General features: G+C 38.5%; 1 long non-coding RNA gene across 3 annotated transcripts in view; it reads left to right on the top strand.

The window, feature by feature from the left end:
* LOC103348131 (uncharacterized) overlaps positions 1–20,092 on the top strand; it is a 55,702-nt gene that overhangs the window by 18,310 nt on the left and 17,300 nt on the right. For 2 of the 3 annotated variants that reach the window (XR_007918732.2, XR_011389523.1), the window contains 3 exons: positions 2,003–2,081; positions 8,578–8,725; positions 13,705–14,685. This is a non-coding gene — a long non-coding RNA (uncharacterized lncRNA). Of the gene's footprint in view, positions 1–2,002; positions 2,082–8,577; positions 8,726–13,704; positions 14,686–20,092 lie in introns of those variants that run through there. The other variant, XR_011389522.1, reaches the window with a different exon arrangement.

Below are 20,092 nucleotides of genomic sequence, written 5' to 3'. Positions count from 1 at the left end.
TCCTTTGGATAAATTCCCAGTATTGTGAATTGAGCTGTAAGAAACATGGAGGTACAGATAACTCATATGCTGATTTCATTTCTCTTGGGTAAATTACCAGGAATGGGATGGCTGGGTCATACAGTAGGTCTATATTCAGATTTCTGAGGTATCTCCATACTGTCTTCCACAGTGGCTGCACCAGTTTACATTCTCACCAACAGTGGATTAGGGTATCTTTTCCGCTACATCCTCACCAGCATTTGTTGTTTGTTGATTTCTGTATGAAAGCCATTCTAACCGTGGTGAGGTGAAACCTCATTGTGACTTTGATTTGCATTTCCCAATGGCTAGTGATCCTGAGCATTTTTTTGTGTGTCTGTTGGCCATTTGGATTTTCTCTCTTGAAAAATCCCTGTTCGAGTTGTTTGCCCATTTCTTTTTTTAGCATTTTTTTTAAAAAATATTTATTTATTTATTTGAAAGTCAGAGTTACAGAGAGGCAGAGGCAGAGAGAGAAAGAGAGAGAGAGAGAGGTCTTCCATCTACTGATTGACTTCCCAGATGGCCACAATGGCTGGAACTGTGCTGAACTGAAGCCAGGAGCCAGGAGCTTATTCTGGGTCTCCCATGAGGGTATAGGAGCCCAAAGACTTGGGCAATCCTCTATAGCTTTCCCAGGCCATAGCAGAGAGCTGGATCAGAAGTGGAGCAGCCAGGACTTGAACTGATGCCCATATGGGATGCCGGTACTGCAGGTGGTGGCTTTAATCACTTCACCACTGTACCAGCCCTTGCCCATTTCTTAACTGAGTTTTTTGTTTTGTTGTTGTTGAGTTTCTTGATCTCTTTATATATTTTTGGATATTAATCCTTTATTAGTTGCATAGTTTGCAAATAATTTCTCCCATTCTGTCAGTTTCCTCTTCACTTTGCTGAGTGTCTTTTGCAGTGCAGAAGCTTCTGAATTTGATGTAATCCTATTTGTCAGTTTTGGCTTTGATTGTCTTTGCCTCTGGAGTCTTTTCCAAGAACTCTTTGCCTATGCCAATCTCTTGAAGGGTTTTCCCAATGTTCTCTAATAATTTGATGGTATCAGGTCATCGATTTAGATCTTTGATCCATTTTGAGTGAATTTTTTTTACGACGACTACAGTTTCTAACCTCCCTTAAAGCTATATGTTGTCAGGTGACTAAATTCTGGCTAAGAGGTACAGTTCTGTGTGGCAACTTCCAAATACTTTTAATAGAGATTTGGTATAGGTGGTTTGTTTGTTTTTAATGCATTTATTCTGCTGGTTTAAATGTGGATGTGAAGGCTGATGTCTTGGTATTTTTGTTAATCTGTCAGCTGATCATGAGAATAGAAGGCTACTACATGGATGAAAAATAAGATAGAAGTTAAATAGGTGCAGAAATATCCTTAGAGAGGAGTACTGTATGTCTTCAACTATCTACCTCTCAGTGACAGACAAGTTACAAAATTAAACTTTTATTTTGTTTGGGTCATGGTTATTTTTCAGGTAATTTTTACTTGCAACTGAACTGATAATCTCCAAGGCATTTTTCATTATTCCAAGCTGCTTCTTTTAGTGTGATTTTTTTTCCTACTCTGGTTTAATTAAATTATGATTGTCTGCGACTGGCCCTCAACATAGTGTGACCCTGAAGTCCTTTAATGTTAATCTAATTTAAGTCTAATTTTCAGGAAATGGCTCTTGGGCTTCTTTACTTTAAGCATTAAGGGGCTGAAAGGCTGGTAGGGCAATAGGATAAATAATGTTCATTAGGCACCATGACAGCAAATTTTGCTATCTTCATTTTGTAGTACAATCTATTGTTTATCCAATCATCTTTTAATTAATTAGCAATTAAGCTTGCTAAGGATGTGAAGATGCACATTAATAAATCTTGGAAAATTACTCTCATGGGCTGAGGAAAAATGGATTTAAGTCATCTCATCTTTTTAAAAAATGAAATAAGTTGATTTTTCTATTATAATTTATTGTTCATTTCTTTCCAGAAGTACAAAAGGCGGCAGATACTATGGATGTAGAATGTGAGACTCCAGTTCTTACCCAGCTGCGTCTTTGTGACTTCAAGTAAGAATATAGTCTTAATTCCTAGTTAAGAGGATACCCCAAATACCTGGGTAGTAAAATGAGATAGAGTTTTTATCCAAATATTAGGACAAAATCATATATGCCTGGAATAACAAGGACCTAAGAATTTGTTCTCTTCAATGTATTCACTTTGAGGAAACACAAAACAAAGAAAACCAAACAAATAAAAACACACAGAAAAGAAACCAAAGTGAGTGTTAAATAATTCATGTGAGCTGTAGGTAACACAAATTGACATGTATTTTGGTTAAACTTGGTAAATGTCATGCCATGTTCTACCTTATTTATTTATTTCCCCTTTCTCCCCCAGAAACCTGTTATTTAAGAAATGCAGACTTCATGCATTTCATAAGCACAAGTTTAAGAATATAGTGATTCTTCCTACCATACTTGCCCTTCCACCCACTTTCCCACTCCTCTTCCCTTTCCCATTCCCAGTCTCATTCTCCACTAAGATTCATCTTCACTTAACTTTGTACACAGAAGATCAACTCTATACTATGTGAAGAGTTCAATAATTTGCATGGTAAAAAACTAAAAAACTGAAAAATAAAAAACAAAGCAAAACAAAACAATGTTCCTCAATAGTCGAGACAAGGGCTGTTCAAAGTCATTGCATCTTTTATTTCACTTCTATTTCTTCTTCTTCTTTTTTTTTTTTGTAGAAACTTAATTAACTTTAACAAAGCAACCAAGAATGATACATCTTTTGGGAGCATAATTATAACACAAACATATAGACATAATTATAATACAACTCTGAGGACAGTGGTCCTGCATGGGAAGTTAATGCACAATGACTCTTGTTGTTAGTTTGACAATTAACACTCTTATGTATGACGTCAGTGATCACCCGAGACTCTTGACATGAGCTGCCGTGGCGGTAGAAACCTTTTTAATCCACAAACTCCATCAGTATTTAGACAGGGCCATAAGCAAAGTGGAAGTTCTCTCCTCCCTTCAGAGACAAGTACCTCCTTCTTTGATGACCACTTCTTTCCACAGGGATCTCATCCACCAACATCCTTCACTTAGGACATTTTTTGCCTCAGTGTTTGACTTTCCATGCCTGAAATGCTCTCATGGACTTTTCAGCCAGACCAGAGTGCCTTAAGGGCTGATCCTGAGGTCAGAGTGCTATTTAAAGCAATTGTCATTCTATCAGTCTGCTGTGTTCCACCTTATTTAAATAAACTTTAAAATGCAATCAAAGTGTATTCCTTGGTATGTCCACAGGTGTCCTCTGCAAAGTGTATTGATTACTGCAAGATGTTCATTTCTCTTTTTATCTTTGGTAAGCAATATGGACCCTACCATTATCACTTAGTTTGTGCCAGTTATAATACAATTCTGGTCTATCCAAGATAGAATTATTTCCTCCTTCTTTCTCCTCCAGTCCCATGACTCAGCCTTTCATAAGGTCTTGTGTTAGGTAGCTTTTTTTTTTTTAATTTTTAATCTAAATTTTTAGACAATTTTATTTCTTGTTTTAAACTTTATTTAGTAAATACAAATTTCCAAAGTACAATTTATGGATTACAATGGCTTTTTCCCCCATAACTTCCCTCCCACCTGCAACCCTCCCATCTCCTGCTCCCTCTCCCATTCACATCAAGATTCATTTTCAATTATCTTTATATACAGAAGATCAATTTAGCATATACTAAGTAAAGATTTCAGCAGTTTGCACCCACACAGAACATAAAGTGTAAAATACTGTTTGAGTACTAGTTATAGCTTTAATTCACATTGAACAACACATTAAGGACAGAGATCCTACATGAAGAGTAAGTGCACAGTGACTCCTGTTGTTGACTTAACAATTTGACACTCTTCTTTATGGCATCAGTAATCTCCCTAGGCTCTAGTCATGAATTGCCAAGGCTATGGAAGCTTTTAAGTTCATGGACTCTGATCTTTTTCAGACAAGGTCATAGTCAAAGTGGAAGTTCTCTCCTCCCTTCAGAGAAAGGTACCTCCTTCTTTGATGGCCTGTTCTTTCTACTGGGATCTCACTCGCGGAGATCTTTCATTTAGGTCCTTTTTATTTTTTTGCCAGAGTGTCTGTCTGCACCTTAATGTTTATTTCAGCTCAATTCGCAATAGCTAAGACCTGGAATCAACCCAAATGCCCATCAACAGTAGACTGGATAAAGAAATTATGGGACATGTACTCTATAGAATAATATACAGCAGTCAAAAACATTGAAATCCAGTCCTTTGCAACAAAAATGGAGGAATCTGGAAAACATCATGCTGAGTGAATTAAGCCAGTCCCAAAGGGACAAATATCATATGTTCTTCCTGATCGGTGACAACTAACTGAGCACCAAAGGGGAAACCTGTTGAAGTGAAATGGACACTATGAGAAACAGTGACTTGATCAGCCCTTGTCCGGATTGTTGATGTACAATTTAATACTTTGTCCCTTTTAGTATTTTTTTTGTTCTACTTAATACTATTGGTTGAACTCTGTAATTAACACACAATTATTCTTAGGTGTTGAAATTTAACTGAAAAGTGATCTCTGTTAAATATAAGAGTGGGAATAAGAGAGGGAGGAGATGTACAATTTGGGACATGCTCAATCGGACTTGCCCCAAATGGTGGAGTTAGAAACATGCCAGGGGATTCCAATACAATCCCATCAAGGTTGCATGAACCAATGCCATCTCACTAGTCCCAGTGATCAATTTCTATTCACAATTGATCATACTGATAGGTCTAAGAGTCAAAGGGATCACACAAAGAAGACTAGTGTCTGCTAATACTAACTGATAGAACAAAAAAGGGAGAGAACAATCCAACATGGGAAGCGGGATACACAGCAGACTCATAGAATGGCAGATGTCCTAAACAGCACTCTGGCCTCAGAATCAGCCCTTAAGGCATTAGGATCTGGCTGAAGAGCCCATGAGAGTGTTAGGTAGTTTTATCCAAATGGAAGTGCTCACACTCTCTACCATTCCCCATAAAACTCTTGTTCTGAGAATTTCTGGTATTGTTTCTGTACAGATGTCTTCTGTTTTGGTCAAAGTCTTTTGAGAATCTGATATATATTGTATAATTACTTGCTGATGGGATGGCTGGAAAGTAGGTGGCTATGCTATTTTAATCTATTCACTTTCTTGGTTCTGGACAGTAAGATGTGACCACTGTACTGTTCAGAGAACCTGTAGCTAGAATTATTTTATAAAGCCATCAAAACATACTAATTAAAAAGTGTGATAAATATCAGCTGATGATATATTTTTAGAAGCTGAGTACTATGCCAAATGTAGAGGCTGGTGGAATTACTAATATTTAGGATCACTGCTGCCCTCTGTGTCTTGGTCTAACGCCTAATTATGTTTGAGATTTCCCAGATTGGTCCCCCAATAATAGTGATTACTAAAAAGGTAGACTGCACACAAATTGGAATGACTAAAATCTAAAACACCAAATGCTGATGAGGATGTACAGCAGTAGGAACACTCATGGTTTGTTAGTGGGGATGCAAAAGTGAGCAGTCATTTTGGAAGACAATTTTGAAGTTTCTTACAGAACTAGAGACTCTTATCATTGAATCCAGCAGCTACAGTCCTTTGTATATATTCAAATTGAAAGTGTATATTCACATGAAAACTTGCACACAGATATTTATAACAGCTCTATACATAAATGCCCAAACTTAGAAGCAACCAAAAATGTATTTTTCTTGATGAATGGATAAAAAATTCTGGTACTTCAAAACAATGGAATATTATTCAGCATTATAAAGAAATGACAATTCAAGCCATGAAAATACATGGAAGATTCCTAAATGCACACCATTAAGTGAACAATTCCAATATTAAAAGGCTACACACTGTTATTTCAACTGTAAGACACTCTGGAAAAAGCAAAATACAGAAATGGTGCACGGATCACAGATTACCAGGAGCTAGGAGGGAGCAAGGAATGATTTAGTTGAGTACAAAGGATTTTTAAGGCCATGAGACCGTTCTGTGTGATACTATAAGAGTGAATATAAGAAATTATGCATTTGTCCCCAACAACAGAATGGACAACACTAAGTGCAATCCCTAATGGAGACTATGGACTTTGGGTGATAATGACATGTTACTGTAGCTTCAATTTTATAAAATGTAGCAATGAATGAGTTTGATAGTGCAGGATGCTGTGGGTCCGTGGGGGGAAAAGCGTATTTAGGGAACTCCCTCCCTTTCTGTTCAGTTTTGTTGTGAACCTAAAACTGCTCTAAATAATAAAGCCTATATTTTAAAGACAAAGAAATTGACATTTTTATACCTATATAGTGTCAAGCATTGTGATGGACACTTGGCGTAGACTATCTCACAGAACCTTTCAATCAAAAACCATGAACAGTTGATTAAAGAGCTGAGGCTCAGAACATTTAAACAGCTCTTTTAAGGTCATAGAACATATAAACAATAGGAAAGACATACAGATTTACACCTGTCAGGTACTGAAGTATCTGCTTCTCTTTGTTCAGCCATGACACCCTTCAAATCTACCAAGTTTGAAAGAAACGCCTCATGGTCATTTACTCCCCTCCAGTGTGTTTGCTCTACTTCATGGGCAAGGGTCAGGAGGGCGTGACAAAGTGACTCATAGGCGCAGCCGGAAACTGCTACCTGAGAAGTCTTATAAAAATTGGCTTAACACTTTGCCTTCCTCATTACTGCACTTGGGGTAATTATAACAGCCTTTTGTCTGTGAAAACTGACATCAAAGGTCTTGACAAAGAGTATCTCTGGTGGGAACTATGATTATCCCCATTTTATGGCTGGAGAGAATGAGGGACGGATTTGTTAAGTATCTTGCCCAGGGTCACCAATTGAGTCAGGGAACTGAGTCTATAGGCTGTTGGACTCCCAGGCTACATACAGACTCTTGCACCATAATTCTACTCTTGGCTCGAAACACTTGCCATATTCATTACACTAATATTATCATCCCTTGGGTAAAAATTAAGGGATTAAATCCAACCAAATCATAGCATCTGTATCAATGTGAGGGCTGCAGGAAATAAGGCCCTGGTCTCTGGGAACTAGGTCAGTACACTTAGTATTTTGATTAACTTTCTGGAGTACATATCTCGGGGATAAATTCATGAGAACTCACAAAATCCTCAGCCATCTATTCAGTGGCCAGATTCACCCTCCAGAGAGTTTCAATTTTTTGGTAATTTAGGAGCCTTAGATCATATTGCCTTTGACTAATACTTTGCTTTTGAAGCACAATGAAGAGCATGGCAGCAAGTAGAAAGCAAGAGGCAGATAGGAAGAGACTTCAGTGTGTTGGAGGATTGAGCTGGCTTTGCTGTCTGCATTCTCTACATGCAACTGTGTTTTGTATATCTGAATGTTAGCATGGTAGATGACTCTTGCTTCTCCTCCAAGTTAGATGCCCTTTTAGTTTCTTTGACTGCAAAATTCCCTCAAATGCTGCTTCCTCTTTGAAAACTTTGCTCCCTCTTCTATGCCCATCTCAGCCTTTTGTTCATACAATTGTTTTATCTATCACAGTTCTGCCATTGTCTGCTTATAATGCTTTGGTCTATACCATAAGACTACAAGCTCCTTAAGTACAGATAACATATGTGACACACCTCATTTCACCAAAGCACAGGGGAGATATTAACTCATGTGGTATTGATTTGGCTGAGCAAGAACTACACAGGACATCATTAATACAGTCATAAGACCTCACCCCAGCACCAGCCTTACCAGCTCTGGCTCCATTTTGACTTCTGCCCCATTATTTTTCAGATTTTCTTATCATTTGTATCCTTCAGGGTCTGCAAAAGTAGAAATCATATTTGCTTATCTTGTAATTGAGGAAAGCTTCATACAAGTAATATTTACTTAAATTCTGAAAGAATAGGGGTGGTCAAAAGGGATAGTACAGTGTCCTCTGTTAGTATCCATGGAGTAGTGTACTCCCTATTTTAAATGGAGGAAATGTGGGAATGGTTTCAGGATATAGTAGAGGGAGCACCTCCAGACAGGAGCTCAGCACTTGGTCAACAAACTCAGCTAGTGCTTCACCTTGCCTTCACTGTGTCCTTCCTCCTGACTCTTAACCATCTAGCAGCCAGGGGATGGGGATAGTCCACCGAAGCAGCTTGCACAGGTTTGTCTCCTGCACTAACAGCCTGCGTAGAATGGAAGAGAGAGAAAGTGTATGGGCCCATGGAAGATAACACATCATATGATTCTGTGTGGCTCCATATATAAGCCTGCCTGGAATCCACATGCTGAGGAGTAATGGCAAGAATTCATGGTAAACTGAAATCTATGGATCTTCTTTAGGCATGCATCCTTGGACGAGTTACTTCAGGGATACTATTTCATAGCTTCAGTTTCTTCCTCTGCAAAATGGGGATGGATATATCTTATAGGGTAGCTGTGAAGACCACATAAAATATATGTAAAGTTATTTCACATTTGACTTACTTCTATTCTCCCAGTGTTTGCCTTGTAAGTCATGCTGCAGTGAATATCTCTATGCAAGACTTCCCTCTCCACATCCGCAAGCGTTTTTGGAGTTTGCTGCATTGTGCACTGGATTTCCTTTCTTCAGGGAGTGCTGTATTGCTGGACTCACTAGATATTTAGGTGAGCACCTTCCTCTTTTAATTTCATTTAATCTTCATTTCAGGATATGGCGTTACCAAGATTAGACACATTGGTTAGCCTAAGTGTGATTCTGATCTTGCTTTAGGAAGGAGTGGGTCCCCAAAATTTTAGTTCATACTCCTTGGATATTATTTGTTTTCTTTGAAGGAGAAAGGCACCCATCCTGAAATTTGTTTTCAGTTTCCAGAATTTAAGTGTACCTGATTGCCTATTTACACAGGTCTTGGATTTTGGTAGCTGTTCATTTTTTTTTTCATTGATAAATGATTCAACACTCACACAAACCCATAGTCTGTGAGGTGAGCATCAAACAAGAGCATACATGGTGGGAGCTGAGGCCAGTGGTTTGCCCCAAGGTGTGGGGAGCAACTCGGACTAGACTAAGTTACTGGAATTAAGACTTATTCTATGCATCTGCTCTCCCACAATATGGCGCTGAGAAGGGAGAAGCAACTTCTACGCAGCTGCCTCTCGCCAATTTGATTGACTGAGCTGCAGGAGCTGATCCTGCTCCTGATTGGAGGAGAGCAGCGTACTCGGCGTGTGGGTAGCAGAGTTGGGATTGGTGGAAGAGGACTATAAAGGAGGAGAGAGACAACATGCACCAGGAACATCTAAGGGGAACATCTAGCTGAAGGAACACCTGTGCAGCCCCCGAGAGAGCCGGCCGGCGGTGTGCCGCTCCCCCGCGGAAGTGGGGAAAGTGGCCAGGGGGAACCGCCCTTCCACGGAGGTGGAAGGACGGTAGCCAACCCGGGAAGAACCAGCAGCAAACCCGGGGAGGGCCGAGCAGACGAAAGAACAGCGCAGGGTCCTGTGTCGTTCCTCCACGAAGAGGGGGAGCGACACCAAGGGACACATAAACTGAATTCTATAGCTTGGTTTACCACCCCTTCTTCTATTTCTCCTGTATTGTGCTACAGCCATTATGTAAAATTGTCTGAAATTATTAACCTATACTTGGTAAATATAGGACTAAATGAGTTTACCTAGTGCTGAAAAATCTGGCGAGGCCTAACTGCAGGGAACACATAAATCATCTGGAAAAGTGCCCATATTCCCTCTGAGGTACTGTTGTACACCAGAAATACATTTCATTACGTTCTCTGAACCCTCATTTATTTAACAACTTTCTCCCAATCTAATATCTCCTGTCTAATGAGTGCTAAGGTAAATATGCTGGAGATGCACGGAACTGCAAAAAGGCAGATAAATATACAAGCTTACATGGGGGTAAATTATATATAAGAATTGTCCCTTCTCTACTCATTTTAAAGTCCATTTTTTTACCTATTAAATGTTGTTTGATTTTAAGACCACCTTTTGCACAGCAGTGTTTGGAGGACTTGGTGAACAGTGGATTTTGTTAACAAGCTTATTCCTCTAAAATAGTATTTTTTCCTTCAGAAGAGTGTGCTTTGAGGAGTTGTTATCAACATGTAAATTGAAATTTCCAGAATCTGAGGCAAAGGTGATTAGGACTTATATAGAACTCAGTAAAGAAGATGGTAAGAATCTGTTCTAAAAGAATTGACCTCAGTGTGCATATCTTTTCTCCTCTCTGCTGCTTCCTGGCTAACCACATGGCCCCCACATCCCTCTATCTTCTGCCCCGTTTTTATTTGATAGAAGTTTAGGAAAATGTAAAAACCAATATTTTTCATTAATGTTTAGTAAATTATACAATACATTTCCCACATAGATATAAATGATGAACATTTGTGTACCTACCACCTCACTTGAAGATGCATCACTCTTCTTTAGAAGTTGCTGCCTTCACTTCCCCTCTCCACCCCCTTCATTCCTCTTAACTGTACCATTGCATTTCTGTCTTTGCCACCTACGTAGAATTCCCTGAGTGACATGCTTAGTTTTGTCTGGTCTGTGTTCTATGTGTGTTTCTGTCACCATTGTTGTTCTGATATCTATCCCTATTAATGGACATAGTTTAAAATCCCTTGTTACTGCTTTGTGGTATTCCAGAGTGTAGATATACAGGTTGACTATCACTGATCTGAAACACTTGAGATCAGAAGTTTCAGATTCTGTGGTCTAAAAAATTTTGAAATATATGCATATACATTATGAACTGTCTTCAGGATGGGACCAAAATTTAAACATAAAATTAATTTGTTTCACGTGTATCAGATGCACATACCCTGAAAGTAATTTTATACAATATTTTTAATGCACCTGTGTTTGCATTTTGATCATGACCTGTCACGAGAGGAATTTTCTATCGTGGCATCATGTTTTCACTTAAAAAGTTTTGGATTTTGAAGCATTTTCAATTTAATACTTCCCTATTGAGAATGTTCTACCTGTACCACTTCCTGTTCTGGTAGGGCTTGGAACTTTGGTGCCAAGTTTCTGGATTTTTCTATGAAGACCAATGCTGTTAAGAATACTTGGATGTGTGTGCAATCCTTCCTTTCCTCCCTCTCAGTCATTTTTATTCCTGAAATTCATAGGAAATAGTGATACCTTTTGTGGAGCCCATGGAGTAAAACAGGAATCTGAGTGTGTCTCTATTTGCTCTGATGTAAAGCATATCACCTTTACTTATGTTACATTGTTATACAAAAAGTAGGCAAAAGGAATTATTTCCAAAATTTTAATGAGAAATGTTAGTCTGTTTCCCTAAGTACAATATCTTGATATCAGACTTTATATTTGAAATGGCTATGTTCAATTTATACTGAAACCTTTTAAATGATGATTTCTTTAAATTCTTGATGGTGACTGTACATAAGAAATATTGAACAGGCAGGTGATGCAAAGTCAACATTCTATGTTTCAACTCTTAAAATTTTATGAGAATGACAGGATTTAATACTCTCATACTGGCAAATGCATTATCAAAAATACTTCTAATAGTGCAAATATATTTCACATCCTAGGAACAATTCTATATCAAACAATTAAAAATAACAATGAGGCTCTAGTTTTAATGCACAAGGAGCTCACCGGAGATGCTGGGAGCATATCATAGCAAGCAGAGAGAAATATGTGGTAAATGTCGGGAACAGTCAGAGACGTGGAACTGCCATTGAGGACTGAACCAGCTGGACTTCATGTGTTGGATCCTGGGAAGAGTTTCTGGGGCACAGTTCTGTGTCCATGATGACATGATACATTGTCCAGGTTGAGCAATCCGTAATGAATGGATTGGTAATCCACTGTGGGCTAAATTTGCAGTTTTCTGATTACTGAAAGAGTTGAGCTTCTTGTATTTTTGTTAACTTTTATGCACATTGTATTTTATAATGCTATAGCAAATATATCTTCAGAACCATATTTTATGTCTTGATTATAGAATAAAACTGATTACTCTCTTTTTTGTGTTTTTGGCTTTTTTGTTTTTAAATTCTAATAAAAACTTTAACTTTCTCACAATAAAATCATTTTAGTTTATCATATGTAAATAACAAATTTGCCTTCTATTTTTGGAAGATAAATAACAAATCTATTGTTCTTTGATAATCAATCTTTACCAGTGATTCCCATTTCAAAGTCATTTACAAGAATCAATTGAAGCTGGTTCTCAAAGATCTATTCAATGTTCTTTCCTGGAAAACTGCAAGGCAGCTTGTGAAAGATGATGGACATTAAAGCATTTGTACAAGTAATTGAGATTTTTAGTCTTTCTTTTGAAATAATTGTAGATGAACATGAAATTGAGAAATAATACAGAGAGATCTCATCTGCCTTCTACCAAGTTTTAACTAATGGAAACATTTTGCAAAAGTATAGTACAGTTGGGGCCGGCACTGTGGCATAGCAGGAAAAGCCACCACCTGCAGTGCTGGCATCCTGTGTGCTGAATCAAGTCTTGGCTGCTCCATGTCCAATCCAGATCTATACTATGGTCTGGGAAAGCAGTGGAAGATGGCCCAAGTGCTTGGGCTCTGCACCTATGTGGGAGACCCAGAAGAAGCTCCTGGCTCCTGGCTTCGGATTGGCTCAGCTGTGGCCATTGATGACATCTGGGGAGTGAACCAGCAGATGGAAGACTTTCTCTCTCTCTTTAACTCTGCTTTTCAAATAAATAAATAAATCTTTAAGAAAAAAAAGTACAGTACAACATCACAGCCAGGATATTGACATTGATATAGTGAAGGCACACAACATTTTCAATACCATGAGAATCCTTTATAACCACATTCTCGCCCCATAACTATTTCCCTTAAACCCTAGCAACCACTAATCTCTTTTTTTTCCCAATTGTACCTCTACTAATGAAAAAACTATAAAACTCATTTTAAAAAGAGTATAAAGAAGTGAATCATTAGCATTTTGATTTATATCTGAATAGTGGAGTTTCTGGAAATCTTTTTTGTATTATCTACATTATGAATAATGAAAGTAACATTATCCAAACATTTTTAAAAGAGAATGATGTAGTTTTAAGAGATTTCTATATTCTTAGAAATTACCTATCAGGACCTTGTGCATAGTAAATGCTTAATAAGTATTCATTGTTTAAATCAACTGAACAGAGTAATTAAATGTAAAAAAAATACTAAGAACAAACCATTAAGAAACTATCATTTCCCTAGTAACATAATCTAGATTGTGGTAATTGTTGGGCCAAATAACCATATATTCTTTTTTTTTTTAATTTATTTTCCCCTGAAAGAAATCTTTGATTTAAGGAACATAGACTTAATGAATTTCATAAGTACAACTGTAGGAATATGGTGACTCTTCCCACCATACCCACCTTCCCACCTAATCTTCTACCCCACCTCTGTGTCCCTCTCCCATTCCCAGTCTCACTAAGATCTATTGTTGGTTAACTATACACAGAAGACCAATTCTACACTAAGTGAAGAGTAAAACAATTTGCACAGCAAAAAACAAAGCAAAACAAAAAACCCTGTTCCACAAAAGTCAAGACAAGGGCTGTTCAAAGTCATTGTATCTTGAAGTTAATTTCACTTTTTTTTTTTTTTTAGAAACTTAATTAACTTTAATGAAGCACCCAAGAATGATATATCTTTTGGGAGTGCTTAGATGTAGTTATAATACAACATTTGAAGACAGAAGTCCTGCATGGGAAGTAAGTGCACAGTGACTTTTGTTGTTAATTTAACAATTAGCACTCTCATGTATGACGTCAGTGATCACCCAAGGCTCTTGACATGAGCTGCCATGGCTATGGAACCCTTTTGAATCCACAAACTCCATCAGTATTTAGACAGGGCCATAAGCAAAGTGGAAGTTCTCTCCTCCCTTCAGAGACAAGTACCTCCTTCTTTGATGACCACTTCTTTCCACAGGGATCTCATCCACCAACATCCTTCACTTAGGACATTTTTTGCCTCAGTGTTTGACTTTCCATGCCTGAAATGCTCTCATGGACTTTTCAGCCAGACCAGAGTGCCTTAAGGGCTGATCCTGAGGTCAGAGTGCTATTTAAAGGAATTGCCACTTGAGTCTGCTTTGTGGACTGCTTCCCATGTTGGAGCATTCCCTCCTTTTTAATTCTATCTGTTATTATTATCAGACCCTTAATCCTATTCATTGGATCACTTTAACACTTAAGATGATATTTTTAGGGGATGGCTCTGTGGCGCACTAGGTTAATCCTCTGCCTGTGGCCCCGGCATCCCATATGGGCACCCATTCAACTCCCAGTTGCTCGTCTTCCTATCCAGCTCTCTGCTATGGCCTGGGAAGGCAGTGGAGGATGGCCCAAGTTCTTGGGTCTCTGTGCCTGTGTTGGAGACTGGAAGGAAGCACCTGGCTCCTGACTTCAGATTGGTGCAGCGCCGGCCGTTGTGGCCATTTGGGGAGTGAACCAATGGAAGGAAGACCTTTCTCTAGGTCACTCTCTCTCACTGTCTGTAATTCTACCTGTCAAATAATAAAAAAAAAAGATGATATTTTTATCACCTAGCCTAAGGGGATTTGGGGTCCCCTAGGAAGTTTTTAAATTGTACCCCTTAGAATTAACTCCTGGCCAGCGCCGCGGCTCAATAGGATAATCCTCCACCTGTGGCGCCGGCACACCGGGTTCTAGTCCCGGTCGGGGTGCTGGATTCTGTCCCGGTTGCCCCTCTTCCAGTCCAGCTCTCTGCTGTGGCCAGGGAGTGCAGTGGAGGATGGCCCAAGTGCTTGGGCCCTGCACCCCATGGGAGACCAGGATAAGCACCTGGCTCCTGGTTTCGGATCAGCGCGGTGCGCTGGCCGCAGCGTGCTGGCCACAGCGGCCATTGGAGGGTGAACCAACGGCAAAGGAAGACCTTTCTCTCTGTCTCTCTCTCTCACTGTCCACTCTGCATGTCAAAAAAAAAAAAAAAGAATTAACTGTTTAGCGATGTATGCAGAGCTAACTTTACAGTTACAAACTTCATACATTTCATAATACCACTTTAGGAACGTGGTGATCCTTCCCACCATGTGCACCATCCCATGCATGCTCCCAAACCCTCTTCTTCCTCCCTTTCTTATTCCTACTCTTATTATTATTTTTATTTTTTTTTTGACAGGCAGAGTGGACAGTGAGAGAGAGAGACAGAGAGAGAAAGGTCTTCCTTTTATTTCATTGTTTCACCCTCAAATGGCTGCTGCAGCCAGTGCACCGTGCTGATCCGAAGCCAGGAGCCAGGTGCTTCTCCTGGTCTCCCATGCAGGTGGAGGGCCCAAGTACTTGGGCCATCCTCCACTGCACTCCTGGGCCACAGCAGAGAGCTGGACAGGAAGAGGAGTGACCGGGGCAGAATCCGGCACCCTGACCGGGACTAGAATCTGGGGTGCCGGCACTGCAGGTGGAGGATTAGCCTATTGAGCTGCAGCGCCGGGCCCTACTCTTATTTTTTACTGAGGTATATTTTCAATTGACCTTATACACGTATGTTTAACTATGTTAAGTAAAGAATTCAACAAATATTATTAAAAAAAACTGTTCCTCAACAGTCAAGACAAGGACTTTTCAAATCCAGCTTTCTTCACTTCTACAGATAGCCTTTTAGGTGCTCTATTAGTTATTACAGCTCAGGGAGAACATGTGGTATTTTCCCTTTGGGACTAGCTTATTTCACTAAATATGATGTTTTCTAGATTCATCCATTTTGTTGTAAATGATCAGATTTCATTTTTTAACCAGTGTAGTATTCCATAGTGTACATATCCCATAATTTCTTTTAACTTTTATTTAATAAATATAAATTTCCAAAGTACAGCTTTTGGATTACAATGGCTTCCCCCCCCCCATAACTTCCCTCCCACCTGCAACCCTCCCATCTCCCGCTCCCTCCCCCCTTCCATTCACATCAAGATTCATTTTCAATTATCTTTACATACAGAAGATCAATTTAGTATATATTAAGTAAAGATTTCAACAGTTTGCACCCACACAGAAACACAAAGTGTAAAATACTGCTTGAGTACTATTCACATTGTACAACACATTAAGGACAGAGATCCTACATGAAGAGTAAGTGCATAGTGACTCCTGTTGTTGACTTAACAAATTGACACTCTTGTTTATGGTGTCAGTAATCACCCTAGCTCTTGTCATGAGTTGCCAAGGCTATGGAAGCCTTTTGAGTTCGTGGACTCTTATCTTATTTAGACAAGGTCATAGTCAAAGTGGAAGTTCTCTCCTCCCTTCAGAGAAAGGTACCTCCTTCTTTGATGGTCCATTCTTTCCACTGGGATCTCACTCACAGAGAATTTTCCTTTAGTTTTGTGTGTGTGTTTGTTTTTTGTTTTTTTTTTTTTTTTTTTTTTTTGCCAGCATGTCTTGGCTTTCCATGTCTAAAATACTCTCATGGGCTCTTCAGCCAGATCCAAATGCCTTAAGGGCTGATTCTGAGGCCAGAGTGCTGTTTAGGACATCTGCCATTCTATGAGTCTGCTGTGTATCCCGCTTCCCATGTTGGATTGTTCTCTCCTTTTTAATTCTATCAGTTAGTATTAGCAGACACTAGTCTTGTTTATGTGATCCCTTTGACTCTTAGACCTATTGTGAACTGAAACTGTTCACTTTGACTAGTGAGATGGCATTGGTCATGCCACCTTGATGATATCCCATAATTTCTTTATCCAGTCTTCAGTTAATGGGCATTTGGGTTGATTCCATTTCTTAGCTATTGTGAATTGAGCTGCAATAAACATAGAGGTGTAGAACTCTTTCATATGCTGATTTCATTTCCCTTGGGTAAATTACCAGGACTGTGATGGCTGGGTCATATGGTAGCTCTATAGTCAGATTTCTGAGGTATTTCCATACTATCTTCCATAGTGGCTGCACCAGTTTGCATTCTTACCAACAGAGAGTTAGAGAACCATTTTCCCCATATCTTTACAAGCATTTGTTGTTTGTTGATTTCTGTATGGGAGCCATTGTAACTGGGGGAGGTGAAACCTCATTGTGGTTTTGATTTATGTTTCCCTGATGGCTACTGATCCCGAAAATTTTTTCATGTGTCTGTTGGCCATTTGGATTTCCTCTTTATAAAAGTATCTGTTTAAGTCCTTTGTCCATTTCTTCACTGGTTTGGTTGTTTAGTTTTTGCGGAGTTTCTTAATCTCTTTATACATTCTGGTTATTAATCCACTTTTATTAAACTATCTTCTCTTAGACTAGAGTGGTAAGTTCCCTCCCTACTCTGCCGTCTTAATCCTTCCATATTTTCTTTATGAGTATCTTGATTTTAGATTTATAACATTTAAATCATACCATTAGGCATGATTTAGTACCAATACTAAGCTGTAAGTAAACAGTGTTAATGTTTCTTGAACTTTCTATTTTTGTTTTAGTTTCTCCCCTAATCAAGATTTTTTTTTAACTTTTTTAAATTTAAGAAATTTATTAATACTTTAGGTTTTAAGGGTCACAGAAAGTGCATAATAATTATTACAATCCAATTCTCATGTTAATATGATATTAATATAAAGAGAACAGATTCAAAGTTTATAGATACAATTCTTATTTTTCTTTTTTTTAAAAATTTAAGGTGTAAAAACTTCATGCATTTCAGAAACACAAATTTAGGAACATAATGATTCTTTCTACCTTATCTTCCCTCACACCTGCACTTCCACCTTTTTCCTCCTCCCTCTCCTATTGCCATTCTTATTTTTTATTAAGATCTATTTTCAGTTAACTTTATACACATAAAATTAGCCCTACACTAATAAACAATTCAACAAATATTATGAAAAAAAGGAGCCATAAATCTTCTCCATTTCTTTCTTTCTTTTTTTAATTTTTATTTTATTTTATTTTTGACAGGCAGAGTGGACAGTGAGAGAGAGAGACAGAGAGAAAGGTCTTCCTTTGCCGTTGGTTCACCCTCCAATGGCCGACGCGGCCGGCGCGCTGCGGCCGGCGCACCGCGCTGATCCGATGGCAGGAGCCAGGAGCCAGGTGCTTTTCCTGGTCTCCCATGGGGTGCAGGGCCCAAGCACCTGGGCCATCCTCCACTGCACTCCCTGGCCACAGCAGAGGGCTGGCTTGGAAGAGGGGCAACCGGGACAGAATCCAGCCCCCCGACCGGGACTAGAACCCGGTGTGCTGGCACCGCTAGGCGGAGGATTAGCCTAGTGAGCCGCGGCGCCGGCCAAATCTTCTCCATTTCTATAAGCTTTTTATTTCAAGAATTCAATGTACAATCTTATGGAATTTGCTGTTTTCAGTCAATTTATTCCTCTAAAGATTTATCAATATATTGTTTGTATCAAGTTTGTTCTTTTCTATTGCTGAGTTTTCCATGGTAGGAGTGGCCCATAATTTACTTAACCATTTACCCTTTGAAAGACATTTGTTTTGTTCTCTGGCTTTGATTATTGTGAATAAAGTTGCCTTGAACATTTGTGTATGAGTTCTTGTGTGATCATAAGTTTTAATTTCTTTGACTTTAGTATTGTCAATTTTTAAAATTTTGGCATTCTTATAGATGTGTAATGATATATCAATATGAATTTAATTTGATAGCTAATAATGCTGCCCTTATTTTCTATATATCTATATATGAATCAATATGGATATATATCTCCTCTTTGCTGAAATGTTCCTTCATGTATTTTGCCCATTTTCTAATTGTATTATTTGCATTTTCATGCTGAGTTTTTAGAGTTCTTTATATATTCTAGATAGTAGTTTTTGGTGGATAGTGGTTTGTGAATATTTTCTTTAAGCCAATAACTTTTTAAAATAAGGCTTTTCTTTTTTAAATTATTTTACTTATTTATTTGAAAGGTGGAGTTACAGAGATGCAGAGGAGAGAGAGAGAGAGAGAGAGAGAGAGAGAGATCCTGCATCTGCTTGTTCACTCCCCAATGGTCACAATGGCTAGAGCTGCACTGATCCGAAGCCTCCAGGAGCTTCTGGGTTTCCCACATGGGTGCAGGGGACCAAAGACCTAGCCCATCTTTCCTATTTTTCCAGGCCGTAGCAGAGAGCTAGATTGGAAGTGGAGCAGCTGGAACTTAAACTGGTGCCCATATGGGATGCTGGCACTGCAGGCTGCAGTTTTACCTTCTATGCCACAGTGCCTGCTCCTAAATAAGGCAATTTATAGCACACAGTTTCTAAGTGTGAATGCAGCCCATTTCATAAACTTATCCTTATGAAAATTATTATTTTACTGTGACTGCTCAGAATTATTTGCTTAGGCCTGGATTCTGAAGGCTATTTTTTTCTCTAAATGTTTTATAGCCTTATGTTCTACATATAAGCAAAGGATCTATATTGAGTCAATTTTTGTCAGCTGTGAGACTTAATTTAAGGGTTTTTGTTTTTTTGTTTTTTTTTTTTTTGCTTCAGTGTCATTTGTTGAAAAGAGCATTCTGTCCTTTCTCTATTGATTTGCTTTTGCATGTTTGTCAAAGCCTATTTATGTTTTCTGGTTCCTCTGCTCCATTCCATTGAATCATGTCTATCTCTCTGCCAATACTGCACAGTCTTGAGTATCGTAACCATATAGTAAGCCTTGAAATACCACTTTATTATTTTTTCAAAACTCTTTAAACTATACCTTTAGCTATATCTAAATCTTGCTTGAATTTTTACAGAATTATATGGAACCTGTATATCACTATGAGTCAAACTGGTATCTTTATTATGTTCAGTCTTCCAATCCATAAACGTGGTATGTTTATGTACTTATATAGATCATTTTTAAAATTTTAATCAGTACTTTGTGGTTCTTACCCAATAAGTCTGGTAAAGTTGTTTAAAATTTACACCTAAACATTTCATATTTTAATGTTTATGAATTATCTTTTATTTTTAATTTCAATGTCCATATGTTTGGCACATAGATGCACAATTGAATTTTCTGTTTATTTTGTAACTTACAACCTTACCGAGCTTAGTTACTATGTCTAGGAGTC

The sequence above is a fragment of the Oryctolagus cuniculus genome, chromosome 6, assembly GCF_964237555.1.
Source record: "Oryctolagus cuniculus chromosome 6, mOryCun1.1, whole genome shotgun sequence".
Lineage (NCBI taxonomy): Eukaryota > Metazoa > Chordata > Mammalia > Lagomorpha > Leporidae > Oryctolagus > Oryctolagus cuniculus.
The sequence above is the reverse complement of the archived record's forward strand: the minus strand, read 5'-3'. Positions and strand labels throughout refer to the sequence as shown.